We start from the raw sequence: 17,154 nt of genomic DNA, 5'->3' as shown, positions 1-17,154 counted from the left end.
GTTTGACACAGTGGAGGTAAGGAAATCTCGTTTCACCGAACATGCCGAAGGCAAACAGTCACTTAGTATTTCCAAGAAGTTTTAACATTTTTTCCTATCATTTCTAGATTTGATTTCTGAAGAAAAAAATATTTTGAAAATATTGGGAATATATACTTCAAAGGATTAAGTTTGAAATTGAATTTGAATGTACTCCCTGACAATTTAAAATAACACTGTCGGCACTTGTATATTTTGAAATACTATAGTTTAATTACTATTTTGATGTTTGTTTTAAGACTGAGTTTTTTGTGTTAAAATACGCATTAAATGTTAATTAAAATATACTGAAAATACTAAGAATTCGATTTTGGGAGAAAAGGCGCGGGGGGGGGGGGGTGTCTTAATCATACTGAATGGCGAACATATATTTTTTACTTACGGTGAAGGAAGGAATACTCCCTCTCTAATAATAGACTTTATATACGTAAAATAGAAAAATCTAATGTATTAGATTTTAAACAATTGGTCTTTTTTAAAAACACACCATCAATTTAGTTCGCTCTAAAGATATTTAATTAACAGAATATCTGCAGTAGTGATCATAGTTCTCAGAACTAGTTCTAACATGTTTTCGAGCATTTTTTTTTAAATACGTGTTAGAATTTTTTGTATACTTGCTGCAATTGGTAAATTAAAAGACTTGGATTTTTATCCATCCATTACCGATTTGTCGTCTTTAACATAACAACAAAATGTTGCTGCGCTTGAAGTATTTGTAGCTTGCCTAGCGTCATTCTACATACATGTAGGTTTATTCATTTATTTTCCACAGAAATTTTATGAATAAAGTAACAGTTAAGTTATGATAATAAAAATATCGTAGATAATTTTTGCCATGAAATAATAATTCTTCAAATACGATATCTTAGTTATTAAATTTAAAAAAAACGTGTAGATCCCAACCATCAGAAAGATAAGTCGGGAGTTCCGAATGACAATAAAGACTGAACGATAAGTGACCGCTGAACGCAAGGTGAACGCAAGGTAAACGAAACGAAGAGCGAACGGAAAAATGGGAAAGAATACTGTATATAGGCCATATTCTCACAAAGTTTCAGTTGCAAGAACAGGAGGTGTTGAGCAAGACTATAAAACCTATATAACTCTGTGAATAATTTACAAGTATCATTTTTTTTCATATAACAAAACCTCTATGTGCATTTATATAAGCTATGTGGAAATGTATTACATTTTGCATATATAGAACTTTGATTAAGAGAATTCAAAATTAACAAATTATTGAGAGTTAGGGACTAATAAAGGAAGAACATTGCCAGCCCTCACCCCAACCCCACCCCCAAACAAATTTCCTCATTTGGGACGTTTTTTTCTTTACCGTGTGAAGAAGTGATCAAATTCCTGTGTTATGCTTAAAATCATACTGAACACGAACATCCTAAAAATACAGGAACTAATATCATTCCTGGTTTTGCCGCTTCATGCTAGTTCTCATGCGCGACGGCTGTTTATACAGTTCATTCTGACTTTGTGGGCAAAATATGACTTACCCAATATAAGTGTAAATAAGTTGCAGGTCATCAAAATATGTCTCTGCAATATGTTTAATAATGAATATAATTACAATTTGCATCTATTTCACAGATTAGATCTTGCATATTCCAAATGTCAAAATATTTATACCTGACGTGTTTTTAACGTGATTATGATCAAGATCTGACGTTGTGGAGATCAATTACGCCATAAACGGAACATTTTGACAATATAACCTCAAACTTTGAAATTATATAACAAAAAAAATCTAGCGAGAAGACATTGATTTTCTTATATTTTTTGACTTATTAGTCTATTTTTTTTTAAGTTATCCAACCTTTTTAAAAGAAAGTCTTTCCGCAAGATTGGCTTAAAACGTTAATTTTCCATATAATTTAATAGTGAAGAGTATAACTAGTACTATAAACTAAACCGCTTTACAGTAATATATACAGCATTAAAACTACGTCGGCAAATTCAACAAAAATAACAGATAATATGATGTAAATTTTAAGGAACATTACATAAAATTTTCATAATATGCTTTTCCTAAGTATTTAAGAATAAAATTAGAATTTGTGAAATTGCAAAGATGTGTCAATCAAACCAGTCTGTAATCTTGAAGTTTTAATAACTTTTAGATGAAATAAGATTTTTAATATATTTTTGTGTGAAATGCTAGTAAAATATATCAGTCGTAATATTATACAGAAAATATAAACTTCAAACCTGTGTCCATGCACCTTTAATACAAGTTCTAGACCTTTGACTTGTGTAAACCTATAGTGTTTGAGATAATTATCTTAATCATAAAAATAAGCTAGCTAAAATGTAACTTATGATAGAGTGCATTGACCTATAATCCAATCCGGATATGAAAGTGTAATACTTTTCCGTAAGAATAAACGAACTTGGTAATCGGAATAAGGACAGTGTAATCTACCAGGATGTTTATCTATCTTCGGACATTGATACAGGAACAGTAACGGAACATTATAAAAACTTACTTTAACATTGTATTAACTTTTGCGCAATACCAGGACACTTAAGGTAGGATTTTTCTCATATTTTCGTATTCAAAAAATAATGAAATTTTCACAGAATCAAAAGGACAATATCAGTAAGTGATAGTATCAGTGAGATTAAATTTGACCGTTTTATATTAGAGGCAAGGTCAGGTCAAGGTCATTATCTTTTTCCATGACATTATCAAAAAAAAATACTGTTGCCAATTATGTGATGCCTACTTCTATTTCAAAAGTTTAAAGATTGTTCTTTTTTGCATAAAAAGATATTACTATATCGGGTCTATAGCATAATATTACCAAATTTACATAAAAAAAATTAACTAAACTGGATATTGGCTAATCCGAAATTTCTCTGTTTTTCTTAATTTTTTAGGATATATAAGTTATTTTCATATGCTTCCTATATCTTATTTTCACATATAATAAAGTAGTCTTATAAATATACAAAGTGATACGAAAACAAAAGGTTTTGATCGTGTACTAAGAGAGAAAAAATACTTTTTATGGATTTTTGGCTCAAATCTGTACTTTGATTGGAAGCGTTTAAAAGCTAACATAGTTCTAGTTTGTTTGGAAAATCATATTTATTTGATATATTTTGAAAGTTTAGTCCCTTATTATTAATTAAACTTGCATTTGAAATATCAACCCATATCAAATATAGAGCAACTTTACCATGTCAAAAAATTCCTTTTTAGAACACTCGCCGTGAACCCTGGAGTTAACCATGTTAATTGCATTTATTTTAGCAGTTCTCTGCGAACTAACTGTAATACTTTGAAACATCTATTGCCACGGACCCCTGGGAAATCAACAGGAAGGATCAGATGCCTAGGAGGGATAAGAATTCCCTGTTGACCGGTAACACTGGACGTGAGCCCTTGAGTTAACTGCGATTTTTGAATGAGCTGTAACACTTTGAAACATTTATTGCCATTGGACTTGGTTTTGTTCCATATATCATCTTTATCGGTTTATGGGCTTATTTTCGCTTTTAACTGAATCTGTTATTCCTGCTATATCACAAGCATATTTCGTTGCTATAAACTCTGTTAATTATTGTTAAGATTTCGGTTATTTATTTTTGTCGTCAACGTACACAACGGTCTGTGCGGTTGAAACCACTGACCAATTCAGTAATACCTTTTGAATGAATACTGCATTATAATTTAATAAAACTAAAACACCAAGATGAAGTTTATATTTTCTCTTTTACTAAAAGATCCAGGATGATAGTACAGGAGTGTTGCCAGTTATTTTGTAGCGTCCCAACTTAAGCTCAGCCATTCCTGGAAAGCTTAAAACAATATCATTCTTAGAATGTTAGAGAAAAGATGTATTTTTACAAATGTCAGGTAGTTTGTGTGTATAGTTTGTATGCTTAAAATACGTGTTTACTCAGCTTCACTGAATTGTGTCATAATTTGACTGATCATCATGTACATATAAAATGCGATTTGTATATTTAATCATGTTTCATCCCCTTAAAATGAACTTGACAGCCGGGATCTATTTTAAAATACATATTACTTAACTGTCAAATTACATATTTTCAAATGTTCGAGGTTTGAGGTAAAATATTGGTTTGTGGGGATTTGAATTCGTGGAAAATGTTTAGTAGTAATGCATATGGAATTTTACTTTTCGTGCTGGTCATAATGTCGTGGGTCTCTCGATCATACCTCGAAAACAACGAAAATTAAAGCCCCACGTAAATTAGTGATTTCACAGTATTCAAAACTATCTCGAGTCAAAACAAATCAATCAATAAAAAGGATTCTTGATTTCATTTTATTTACAAATCTTGAATTTCCCTTGTATAAGCATAAAGTATTTTATTTTTTATTTTGACGTTGTACATATTTTTTATGACTATTTTTATCCGTATTCTTAAATCTTTTATTCAAGAAATAATACAAATACGGATTTATTGTTGAATTAAAAAAATTAAACCATGCTACCACGAACCAAGCAGTGTAAGAGGCTTTTATTCCAAAGAGATTCACAAGAAGGAGAAGCAAAAAGAACGGTGTGGTACACGCACCAAATGCTCCCTGTAATATTAGAATTGTTCTTGTTACCCTGATCTCCAGTTTATGTTGCTGACGACGAGGCAAACCTGTGCTTATTTCCTCTAAATCTTTACACAGGAATCTGTTTCTTTTGCGAACTTTCAATACAATTTTTACACCAGCGACAATGTTAAATAAAAGTGGCAAGTAAAATAAAAGTAGGGCACCCACAACGGGAGCCATGCCTTTAACATTCAGACTATATTCACATCCAACATTTTCTGAATTTAGAAGAACAATGGTCACTGAAATGGCAGTTGATAAAATCCAACATAATATTATCGTCATTGTCACTACTTTTGAAGTCATTTTTCGGAAATATTTCAATGGGTCACTCACAGCTATAAATCTATCGATATTCATACACTTGAAATGCAAAATGGATGATGTGGTAAATATGTAATCAAAGGCAAAAGCTACCTTACTGATCAATGTAGAACCGTGAATTAGCGACTGACTTATATAGTCATCGAGAATGGAAGGCAACATAACTAAAACAGCTACACCAGCATCAGCAACTGCCAGAGAAATCACAAACACATTAATTTTTCTTTGGAAATCAGCTTTCCTTACCACTTTGAATATCAACATTACATTTCCAAACACTGTGGCTCCCATGACAGAAAACAACAATACCGCACAAGCTATTTTGGCATTGGGATTTGATAATTTCTCCGAGGAATCACAACTTGAGCTTGAATCGTTCATCTTTTGCATCAGCCCTGTTGTCAATTCTATTTACTATACTGATTTCTATGGTTATGCTTTACTAGAAAAAAGAAACAACAACAAGCACTGTATCTGTCTCCTTTGAGTGACACAAGTATCACTGTATCAACCCTTTGTAAACTATATATGATTGTCGGGATTGCCCAACAATCTTAATATAATAGGCGATTTGTTTATCTATTATCAGCCTAGCCATATCATTTCGTGGAAATTGTACACTGTCGGATTACATAACACAGAAAACTTTAGGAAACAAAAAAAAATCACAGTAAAGAGAATATAACATGAATAAAGAGAAGTTATTATCTTTAACATTAAAAAATATCATGATGAGGACTGGATGTATAACAAATGGTGATCAATCAAACATATTTTTATATAAAATTTTCTCTTTGTTATTCATGTAAATTGGTTTTAATTTTTGTTTTCTTTTTTCTGTTTTTCTTTTCTGTTTCATTTTGATTTTTTTTCTTTTTTTGAGAATCTATCTATTATACATACTGTGTACACGTCTCCCAGCTTATTTTACTTAAAATATTTCTTACGGTAGGTCGTGGGTTTGCTTTTGTCATCCATTTCGGTACACAATTTCGGCGATTCGAGCGCTTACATTGTGCACATTTGATAATGACGTCAGTTTTGTCACAAAAGCAACTCGTGTAAATCTCTGCAAAAGACTTCAAGTCTATATACAAATTAAGTAGATTAATACAAAATGAATGCTATTGTACGTAAACATATCATACATGTTTTATAATTAAATTTTAGTCTGAATATTCTGATGTGATTATATTCATAAGCGCTTGGTTTCAGGATGGTGTTATTTGTGTATTATGTGTTTTCCAGGTTTGTCTGAATACCCTCATTAAAATAAAAATAAAAATTCGCTGAAATTAGCATTTTAAAAATGTCATATTTACTGTATATACTCTTGTGATAGTAAATATGACATTTCTCAAAATGTGGTGACTGTCTTATAAAATATTCGTCTCCTTACAAAAATATATTTACATGCTACATAAAAGCAGAACTCATATAATTGAAAACAAAGAAGAAGTCTTGCATCATTTTTGATAAACAATGGAAGCGAAAGACTTTCTGTGTTCATCAAAACATCAAATATACACAGCCCTCTCTCTCTCTCTCTCTCTCTCTCTCTCTCTCTCTCTCTCTCTCTCTCTCTCTCTCTCTCTCTCTGCGAGGGTGTGTGTGTGTGTAAATTGATTAATCATCGGACCAATCAATTGTAACGTATATCAAACCTATCGGCATTTGATTAACTAATGAAGTTAATAAATATACAGACTGAGGTCAACACTTTTCCGACAGTCTTCAGAATATAACATGCTGTAATTAGAAAAACCCATACATGTATTTTGCAATTTGGTGGTAGACACTTTAACCTTATGAAACTAATTGTACAATTTTTGAAGTTGTCCATCTTTATATAAGATTGATTTACACGAAGGACTCTGTCTCATACTCTTGAGAAGAGGAGTTTTTAACATTTTTTTTTCTTCATTCGATATTTGTCAGGATACTCTTCAATTTTCTACGATAATGTCTATGAAGGAGTAGATCTTGTAAATCGTCCAAGATTATCGGGACTGAAATATTATTCCTACTGTGCCTAGCGTGATATTAGTAATATATCAAGTATTGCTTGATGTCTGCATGTGAGTAGAAAACGTCCGTTTTTAGTCTTCCTTTTGTAATAAATATAGTGTCGTTGAAAAATAGCGTATACATGTCTATTTGATTGCATAGTGATTTTCAAAGTTAGGCTAAGGGTTTCGATAATATTTTTAAAATTCCATAATTTGATCTTCAACTTTGACCCATATTATAAAATAGTTCTCTGAGTAGCGACCTCATGACTTCTTTTTAGGGCCAACTGAACTGTTCTTTAGTAATTCAAAATAGTTTGCAAGACTCCAAATTTAGTGTAAGTTGGAGCAACTTTGGTTCCCATAGCAGTGGCAAACTTTTGTTAAAATGGTTCATTTTTTCCCAAGTTATATGACAACAAACAAAGTCTTTGGAAAAATATGTCATAAAGAGTAGGAAATCTGTATCTAGTGTTTTATGACTACAAGGTCTAAATCATTCGAAATGTTAAAATAGAGGTTGATGACATCAAATGAAACTAAAATGGATTCAGGGTTGAAATAATTAAAACTATACGGTTATAACGAATTATATTTATTAAGAATCAAATTGATCGTCCCTTCGCCATACGCGAGTTGAATTGTATATCTAAATATCTTTATATATACCGACGTAGTTAAGAATTAATGGAAGGGGGTGCGTGTGTATAATATAAATTATTAAACCTGCAGTGTTTTGACAATCCTTTGTTAACCAAACAAACAATAATCTGTTGTTAAATATCTACAGTTTTCTCACAGGGGATTCATTTCCTTTTATTCAATTAAACTGTTTCTTCCTACCTTTGTAAAAGACATCGAGGGACAGCGAATTGATTGCATAATCAAAATTTTTTACGATGGCTGAAGTACTCATCATTAGTTTAGTTTGCTGTTAAAAATTGATTTTCTTAGTAAATATTAATGGAAAGATATGGAGATAACGAACAGTATTCAATCTCAAAGTCCATAAAACAAAACAAAACAGGAGCAGAGCAAACACAGACCATCAGAGGTAGGATCAGGTGCCATGGAGGAGTGAGCATCCCCTGCTGACTGGTCACATCAGCCGTCTGCTCCTTGTCATGAACGGGAAATAACGGGGAAATCCGTCGTCAATTCAGTGTATAAATAATGGACTAACAATTAGTATGAAAAACGTCGGTCAGCATTTGACTCAATGATAAAATGTATTTGCTGACAAGGTCATTGTATCGACCATAGAACTTACGAAATGATGACTTTAAACGAGACTGTTGATGTTCTTCTTTCATCAACTTGCTTGTCAATAATTTACCTCGTTTTAGAAATTGTTCATACGTAGAGCATGTTTTTGCGTATCGAATCAACTGAGATATATAGACTCCGTATGCAGGTGATGAAGGTATATTGCTACATAAGTACGGGAAGTTAACGCTAGAAAAGTTAAAGTCATCACGTTTATCATATACCTTAGTTGTTAAATTACCATTAACATCTTTTTCAAGTAAAATATCCAAGTATGAAACAGATGTGTCAGACTCTGTGGTATCTTTTATCTCAAGCACACCAGGATATATCGTATCGACGTAGGAATGGAAATTACCATTGTTAATTGACAATACGTCGTCGATATATCTAAATGTCAAGTTGAGGGCCACAGCAAGTGTTTTCTTCTTTTCGTGCATAAGATTTTTCACAAATTCTGCTTCATATGAATATAAAAATAGGTCTGCCAATAACGGAGCGTAATTGGTACCCATGGGAATTCTAATAGATTGTTGGAATATCTGGTCTTCAAAAAACACATAGATAGTGTCAATCAGAAACTCAAGCATCTCTTTGATGTCACCTTTAGAGTACTTGTGTGTGCAATCAGAATGTGTTTTAACAAAATAATTTTTGCAAATGACTAATGACCAGGTAAGTAAATTTACGAGTTCCATTTTTATTGAAAAAGCAGCTGTCAATGATATCAAAAAGCCTGGATTTTAATTTATCGTGGGGAATGGTTGTGTATAAAGTTGAAAAGTCTTAAGATTTTAAGCTGTTGATTTTGGTAAAATCTTGTGATTTCAAATTGTTCAAAAGTTCTTTGGAATTTTTGAGTATCCACATCTGATTCACACTACTTCTTGAAATAATTGTTGCACATTACTCTTGAAGTTTTTCCTTAACAACTCTCAATATCTTAGTGAGGAGTAACGAAAGAGACTTGGTTGAACATTTACTGGAACCCGCAATGTATCTTTGTTGGTAAGGATTTTTATGAAGTTTCGGAATCCAATACATACAGCGTGTTTCAGAAAACATGCACCCATTTACTTTCCTCACTATCTTGATATGCAAACAGGGAAATATGAAAGTTTTATATAAAATTATGCTAAAAAGGCTAAACTTTTTATGATATAAAAAATTATGAAAATAATTACCATTTGAATTGATTAAGACGTCATATTTGACATCACTGAAAAAACAGATAATTTCATTCTTTATGTGTAATTTAATGAAAAGCAATAATCAGGAATTCCGATATTGCTTTATCAGAGCATGTCACCAGTCCCTGTGATTATGGCAATGCATGAAAATAAGGTTTACAGAATGCAAAGAACTTACTAATAGCAATATAAAGTGGAAGTGTATAAATCTGTTAATTTTTATAGCTATTAATGGAAGAGTTAATGCATGATCAAAGAAAAAGAAAAAATGAAGAAAAAGACACCTAAAACACATGAAATCATTTAGAATGTTACTAAAGAGGCATTGTTCCAGAGACTCGCATGAAATCCTTTTGTTAAATAACTGAGTTTGTAAACAAATTGAGTAAATAATGTGTAGATCAGATGCTGAAATATGTTTTGAATCTTAAACCTTTGATCGACTGGTTAGAACAAATGTTTGGAGGACCATTCAGCTATTTTAAATCCATTAAATTGAACACCCTTACACACCTGACTTAACACTCATTGACTTTAATCTGTGGGGGTATTTATATATAATAGTTAAAGTGTTTAACCCCCACCCCACACACCTAAAAAAAGAAATGAACTCAAAATAGTTTGAAAAATAAGACCTGGTTCATTTCCTAGAGACTAGTAATGACAACTTTCTTGCATCGGATGGATTTATTCTTTCTGCAAAAATGACGCCATTCAGAGCATATTTTTAAACTAAGTGAAATTTAACAAGTTTCTTTTTTCTTTTGTAATTCATTATCTATATGCTGCATTAACTTTATTTTCCTAGGAATAAATCTTGAATTTGTGACTTTTAATTAGATATGTTGGTGCATGGTATAGGGTAAAACACCAGTAAAATGTAATCAATCAAAATGGTTGCATGATTTCTGAAACACCCTGTATATATAGGGTAGTTCAAATTCATTTTGGCTCTGTGGAATATTAAAAATATTTAAAAGTGACAATATGATTTTGAAGAATTTCTTCCTTAGAAAGGGAGGTATGAGTATAAGTAGGAAATACCACTTGTAGAATAAAATCCAAGTTCTTCTTAAATACAATTTATATAATGAGCCTTACAAACGAAGACACTGTTGTTACCTGCTTTTTCAGCAGGGACCAGTATGTACTGATCATGTAACCTATCTAATTCTTTTTTCACTTCTGGATTATTGAACACAGAAGGATAGATGATTTTCATATTGCCCCTTAATCTTTTAATACGCGAATTTAACATGGACCTGATACATTTAATCCATTCTGACAAGTTGTCAACGTCTTCTTTTTCATATCTGGCCCATAGTCTGGCGTAATTTTCAAAAGAATCTATAATTTTTATGAAATTCCGACGCCAGTTGAAGGATCGGGGTTCCCTATATTTAGGACCTTTTCAAATAAGTGATCTAATGTCCTCTTTATTAACTATATTTACGTCACCTGCAATAACGTGTCCAGCAGTACTTTAGTTATAGGGTGAAGAAGAACATGAACACGAAGGAGGATTGTGTTTAAGATACTCAGTATCCAGGCCATGTAAAGTTTTTTTGTTATTGAAAAGTTTGGAAGCAATGGTCGATGAATATTTGTAGGAAAAAAGGTGTAATTGATTGCGTGATCAAAATTTTTGACGATGGCTGAAGTAATCATCATTAAAATGTGTCATTATGATAGATTTGTAAGTAGTTTAAACCTTTTAATATGATCAATTAGACTAAAATAAAGTATTAATAGCCATTCTCTGTAACCACTTAAACTTCGTTGCCACGCATGGTCACCGATTTTGATGAAACTTCACTCATGCTTAGTACTTGACACCAGAAACAAATATCAAACAAAATTTCGTTGCTATGTGTCTCGGTTGCTATGGCAACAGCCGGAAAAGTTTGAAAAATCGAGATTTTCAGCCACTTTAAATCTTGACTGTGGCTTAATAAAAACTAGAAAAAGCAAACAAACCATTCTCACAAAAACATGACACCTTGATGTCACTTATACTGTAAAGAAACTGTTTAGAATATATCTCTAAGTAAGTGTAAACCAAGGGTACATTTGGAATACATTTAAAATGCTGAGATATGCTGGAAAACACTCCGTATTCACTAATGGTAGGTGTTACATGCTCAAACTCAATCAACGACTTAAGAAAAACAATGAAAATGTTTGACCCTAAGTATATAAGTATAAGCAATATTATTCTATAAATAACTTTTATGGTTGCCATGGTAACACAGTGTAACCATGCAAAACCAGTAACTAAGATTGGGTTAATGCTACTCTCTTGAGGAAAAACATGAAAATTCAAGACTGACAAATATGCATCCTTAGGACCTTGCAACACCAAAACAATAAGAAAAATTCGGTATAATTGCTACTTTATAGTGTTACCATGGAAACAAAGTACCAGTGCTTAAAAGTGAATTATTTTTCGCTGCATTAAGAATTAAATTGCCATTTAATCAAGAAACAAATTAAAGGAGTCAGCTTGAATAGTACTTATCTGTTAGAACTGAAGTTGAATATCATATATTGATAAAATTTGATGAATAAAACAACAGTGTTGCTATGGTTACCAAGAAGGGAAAATGTTCGATTTTGTGAACTTTATATCAATATTAAACCCAGTGTGCCAACTTCTTGCATCCACTTAGAAATTGAATGATAGTCAAAATTAAAAGTCAAGTTAGCTGTTAATAAATATCAATCATAAAAGTTTTGGGAATCTACATTTAAGGGCACGTATCCAAGGAAAGAAAATATTTTTCAGGGTTTTAAGCATATATTTTCTGCTTATTTCCATAGCAACGCTCTATTTAAAGAATCTAATCTGAATTTTTTCAAATGGGAAAACTTAGAGCACACCAACATCTTATAAAATTGATCATTAGTTATGAGGAAATGTGCTTTTTTTTAAAGATAGGATCAGATTTAAACATACATGGTGTTACTTTGAAGGCTCTCTGTGGTATAAAAACCTTGGCAACCATTGCCAACCAAAATTAAATATCATATTTTGTTCTTGGTATATGTTTCAAGGCTCTTTTTTCTATTATTTGGTAACATTTCATCCTATAATTGCTTTTTATTTTTACGTGTATGACTTTATAAAATTCAATGAATATTTTTTTTTACTTTTGAATACTTTGTTACCATAGTAACGTATGTAATAGTTGATTCACCAAACATGTTTAACATGCATTTGAGACATCTGACCTTCAACTTTTGGAAACAGTCATTGCCAATTGTATGCTTTGCTGCAAATGTTAACTATGGGGCTCTAAACATGTTAAAAAATGCCATTTTTCGAACTTTAAGACATGTTACCATGGTAACTATAAAACATAGCAACCAATTTTTGTCTGATTTAAGTTTAGGGTATCAATGACTTTTATCATAGAGAGTTTGGAGAAATTCTGAGACTATGCGTGCCACAGCTCCTATATAAAATTTCAAATCATTACAGAGAATGGCTCTTAAATTGTTTCAAAAGAAAGACTTCTGTACAATCAAATATTCAGTAAGCAGTATTGTACAGGACGACAATAATGTCATTTTGTATCATTAAGAGCTTGTAAATAGTTCTTCTATTAAAAATATAAGCAGCAAAAGTTTATAAATGTTCTTTTCTCTGTCCTTTAAAGAGTTAATGAAATTTTGCAACAGAAAATGTTTACATCAAAGTTGCAGTTCATATATTGCTTTAAGCTACATATTACATTTTTTGCTTACGTGAGTCAAAGTATCAGGAAAGGTTTTTCTCATCGAAATCTGTCCATTGTCCTCGTTGACCTTTTATTATATACCTAATGTGTATCACCCAATTTTACTGTTGAATTTACGCTATCACGTGACGTCGTGATCCAATTTTCCGGATCACCAACATCCCTAATGTAGATTTTCCAAAGGGTTTGGAAAAGTTTTGGAATTCCATGGAATTCCAATCATTTCTATACCAAACTCGAAAAAGTGTCTGGAAGTTTTTGGAATATTTTGGAATTTGGAAAAAAAATTGGACTTAGATATTTTTTGGTTTGGAAAGTAGTGGAATTCTTTGGAAAAAATGATAAAATGAAAAACTTAGCCATTTTCTGCGCTGGAAAACTGTGGAAAATTACTTAGAATTTTTTTAACTGTCGACTAATAGTACAATAACATCGGGATCGAAGTCGGGCTCGATGAACAATTAATTTAAACAACACGCCGAAATTCAAAAATATCGATTGCCATGTTGACGTTGCACGGAAGGGAAGTTGGAAAGAGAGTGTTTAGAACAGGGGAATCATGATTAGCAGTGGATGGAAGAAGAAGAAGACATTTTAAGACCCGGTAAATACAATATTTTACAGTATATTTATGTGTCCTTGAATGAAGAACGCTTCTGCTACTGTTCATTAATCTGGGCATCACACATAAACTGCCCGACGGTGAAATCGTTAGTGCACTATTTCAATTTTGTAATAATTATTTAACATCTCTAAATATCTCATTAAGATCATGGATTTTAACCCAAATTTCCTCGTTTGGGATCGAACTGATGTAAAGAATTTTACCTATACCATGTATACGTTCCTTTGTTGAAGTCAAGATAACATTTACAGAGTATGATGCACAATGTAATTAATTATATATTTTTTAATGCATGTTCGTGATCATTTTCAGCTCTTATTTTAATTATTTTATAGCTGTTGCTGCATTGTGCCTGAGATGATCCCCTCAGCGCTGGCGTTTGATAACTTGGTGCATGTAGATGCTTAGCCAGTCAGTCACTAGGCATGTGAATATGGTGAGAACTAGCTCAAATTATCACTCAAACCAAGTAAACTAACTTTGATTTTATTAATCCATGTCTATTAGCATAATAATAATTATGTTCTACGGTGCGACCGTTGGGGCAAGCGCAGTTATTTACTATCAAAAACCTTTACACAGATTTTACTTGCACTGCCTATCCTCAGTTCATTAAAAAAAGAAGAACAGATTAACAAGTCACTTCCCAGGCATCGGGATTCCGAACTTTCAGAAGTTTCCTACAAAATCGGAAATACCTGAGCCATTCAAGTGACGAAAGTATGACATCAAATAAAAAGTCCTGTTGACTCTGAACGCAAACAATAGTTTTGTGGCATTGAGATTGCATTAAATCGTTGTTTGTGATTTTTTCAAGTAAGTTGTTGCTAAGTTTTAGCAACCATGTTGCTATGCACCGCAAAGGATTATTGGGAAATGGAATTTTTCACGCGGTGAGATAAAAATTTCTTGGAACAATGTGCAGATTTCAACCCCGAATTTCCTCTGTTCATACACGTTAGTCTATTGAGCTCGCTATGCGAGCGTCGCTTCACTACGCTCACTGCGCTCGCTATTAAAAAAAAATTATTGCAACTTTGCCAAGTAAACAAAATTTAAAGGTTTATATTCTTAACACGCTTAAATTCCTTATTCTAATAATTGATAACAATGCATTCTGACAGGTAATCTAAACATGAAAACTGCACAGACATGCATAATTATTTTAGATCAAATAGCAATCATTTACTATGAAGTATGCATGCATTTTACAGGAATCCGGATGCTCACAAGGAGAAGAGGTGTATGAAAAAAAAAAAAAAAAAAAAAAAAAGGTAAGATTTCTGAATTATTTTCTAAATCAATAAAATTACATGAATTGAAATTATCTTTTTCAGTGTTAGTCAGGCATTGAGCTTGAGCTCAAACCTTTTTGTTTTAGCTTACCTGAACCATTTTAAGGCCTAAGTGAGTTATTTGATCAGTGCCTGATGTTGTCTGTCATCTATAAACTTTTCCCATTTATACATTTATCAGAATTAATCTTAATTTGAAAAAAAAATTGTAAGATAGTGAATTAATTCATATTCTATAGTAAACTGATTTGCCAGGTCAAAAAAAACCAATTGTTTTGTATAGGGCCAAAATAAAATAATAGTTTGTTTGGGATTGCCTCCCGCCTCATTGAAATGCCCCCCTCCTGAAAAAATTTTATTGACCAAAAGTAGGAAGATTTTTTTTTAATTAATCATTTTTTTTTACCCATTACATGTATCACACGCACCATACAAAACACTGAAATATAGTATCAGATCTAGGTATTTTTGTTCTGAGATTTTTATCAAAAATTTATAATTTATCTTCAATTAAAAAAAAAATAATTTCCCTCCCTCCCTCCTGTGTCTGAAACCCTCCAGGCAGCAATTCCAAACAAACAATTTTTAGCTCACCTCAACGAAGTTGGGGGAGCTTATGTAATACCCTCGGCGTCCACGTCGGCGTCGGCGTCCCAGGTTAAGGTTAAGTTTTTTGGAGCAGTTTTCTTTTGAAGTACTTCTATGCCCTATATTGATTAGACATGCATAGAAGATGGTTCTAGTGTGTTTCATTGAATCAGTCAAAGTTTCAGATGCTGCAATTTCAGCAAAGGAATGACCAGGTTAATGTTTTTGGAGCAGGTTAACATTTTTGGTGCAGTTTTTGGTGTAGGTTTCATTTCCAAGTAACTATAATCCCTATGTTGACCAAACTTGCATGGATGATACATCTAAGGATGGATACTACCGGGCTTGCTTCGGATGCTGAATCTGACCTACATTTTCCGGTTGATTGAACAGGTTAAAGTTTTTGGTGTTGGTTTCATTTCCAAGTAACTATAATTCCTATGTTGACCAAACTTGCATGGATGATACATCTAAGGATTGATACTACCGGGCTTGCTTCGGATGCTGAATCTGACCTACATTTTCCGGTTGAGTGAACAGGTTAAAGTTTTTGGTGCAGGTTTCATTTCTAAGTAACTATGAGCCCTATGTTGACCAAACTTGCATGTATGATACATCTAAGGATGCATATTACCGGGCTTGCTTCGGATGCTGAATCTGACCTACATTTTCCAGTTGAGTGAACAGGTTAAAGTTTTTGGTGCAGGTTTCATTTCCAAGTAACTATAAGCCCTATGTTGACCAAACTTGCATGGATGATACATCTAAGGATGGATACTGCCGGGCTTGTTTCGGATGCTGAATCTGACCTACTTTTTCCAGTTGAGTGAACAGGTTAAAGTTTTTGGTGCAGGTTTCATTTCTAAGTAACTATGAGCCCTATGTTGACCAAACTTGCATGTATGATACACCTAAGGGTGCATACTACCGGGCTTGCTTCGGATGCTGAATCTGACCTACATTTTCCGGTTGAGTGAACAGGTTAAAGTATTTGGTGCAGGTTTCATTTCCAAGTAACTATAAGCCCAATGTTGACCAAACTTGCATGGATGATACATCTAAGGATGCATACTACCAGGCTTGCTTCAAATGCTGAATCTGACCTACATTTTCCGGTTGAGTGAACAGGTTAAAGTATTTGGTGCAGGTTTCATTTCCAAGTAACTATAAGACCTATGTTGACCAAACTTGCATGGATGATACATCTAAGGATGCACACTACCGGGCTTGCTTCGGATGCTGAATCTGACCTACATTTTCTGGTTGAGTGAACAGGTTAAAGTTTTCATCAAGAGATGAAAATTCTCAAATTTTCTTCAGATGCTGGATTTTGATTACATTTTCATGAAGAAGAACTAGTTTAAATTTTTTATATAGGTCTATTTCAAAGTATCAGATCAAAATTGCTTAAATATTTTCATTTTTGGAATGTACACTTTTTGTTGGTTAATTGTGTGAATTTGCCTTATTTAAAGACAACA

General features: G+C 32.5%; 1 long non-coding RNA gene across 1 annotated transcript; it reads left to right on the top strand.

The window, feature by feature from the left end:
• Positions 1-13,629: 13,629 nt before the first annotated feature.
• LOC134273419 (uncharacterized) lies at positions 13,630-15,056 on the top strand. Its single transcript, XR_009993395.1, has 3 exons — positions 13,630-13,769; positions 14,126-14,226; positions 15,005-15,056. It is a non-coding gene; the product is annotated as an uncharacterized LOC134273419 (long non-coding RNA).
• The last annotated feature ends 2,098 nt before the right edge of the window (positions 15,057-17,154 follow it).

This window comes from Saccostrea cucullata, unplaced genomic scaffold (assembly GCF_032062105.1).
Source record: "Saccostrea cucullata isolate Sc308-1 unplaced genomic scaffold, CSIRO_AGI_Scuc_v1 ctg8033, whole genome shotgun sequence".
Classification (NCBI taxonomy): domain Eukaryota; kingdom Metazoa; phylum Mollusca; class Bivalvia; order Ostreida; family Ostreidae; genus Saccostrea; species Saccostrea cuccullata.
Note: the sequence above shows the minus strand (reverse complement) of the source record. Positions and strands in the feature narration are given on the sequence as shown.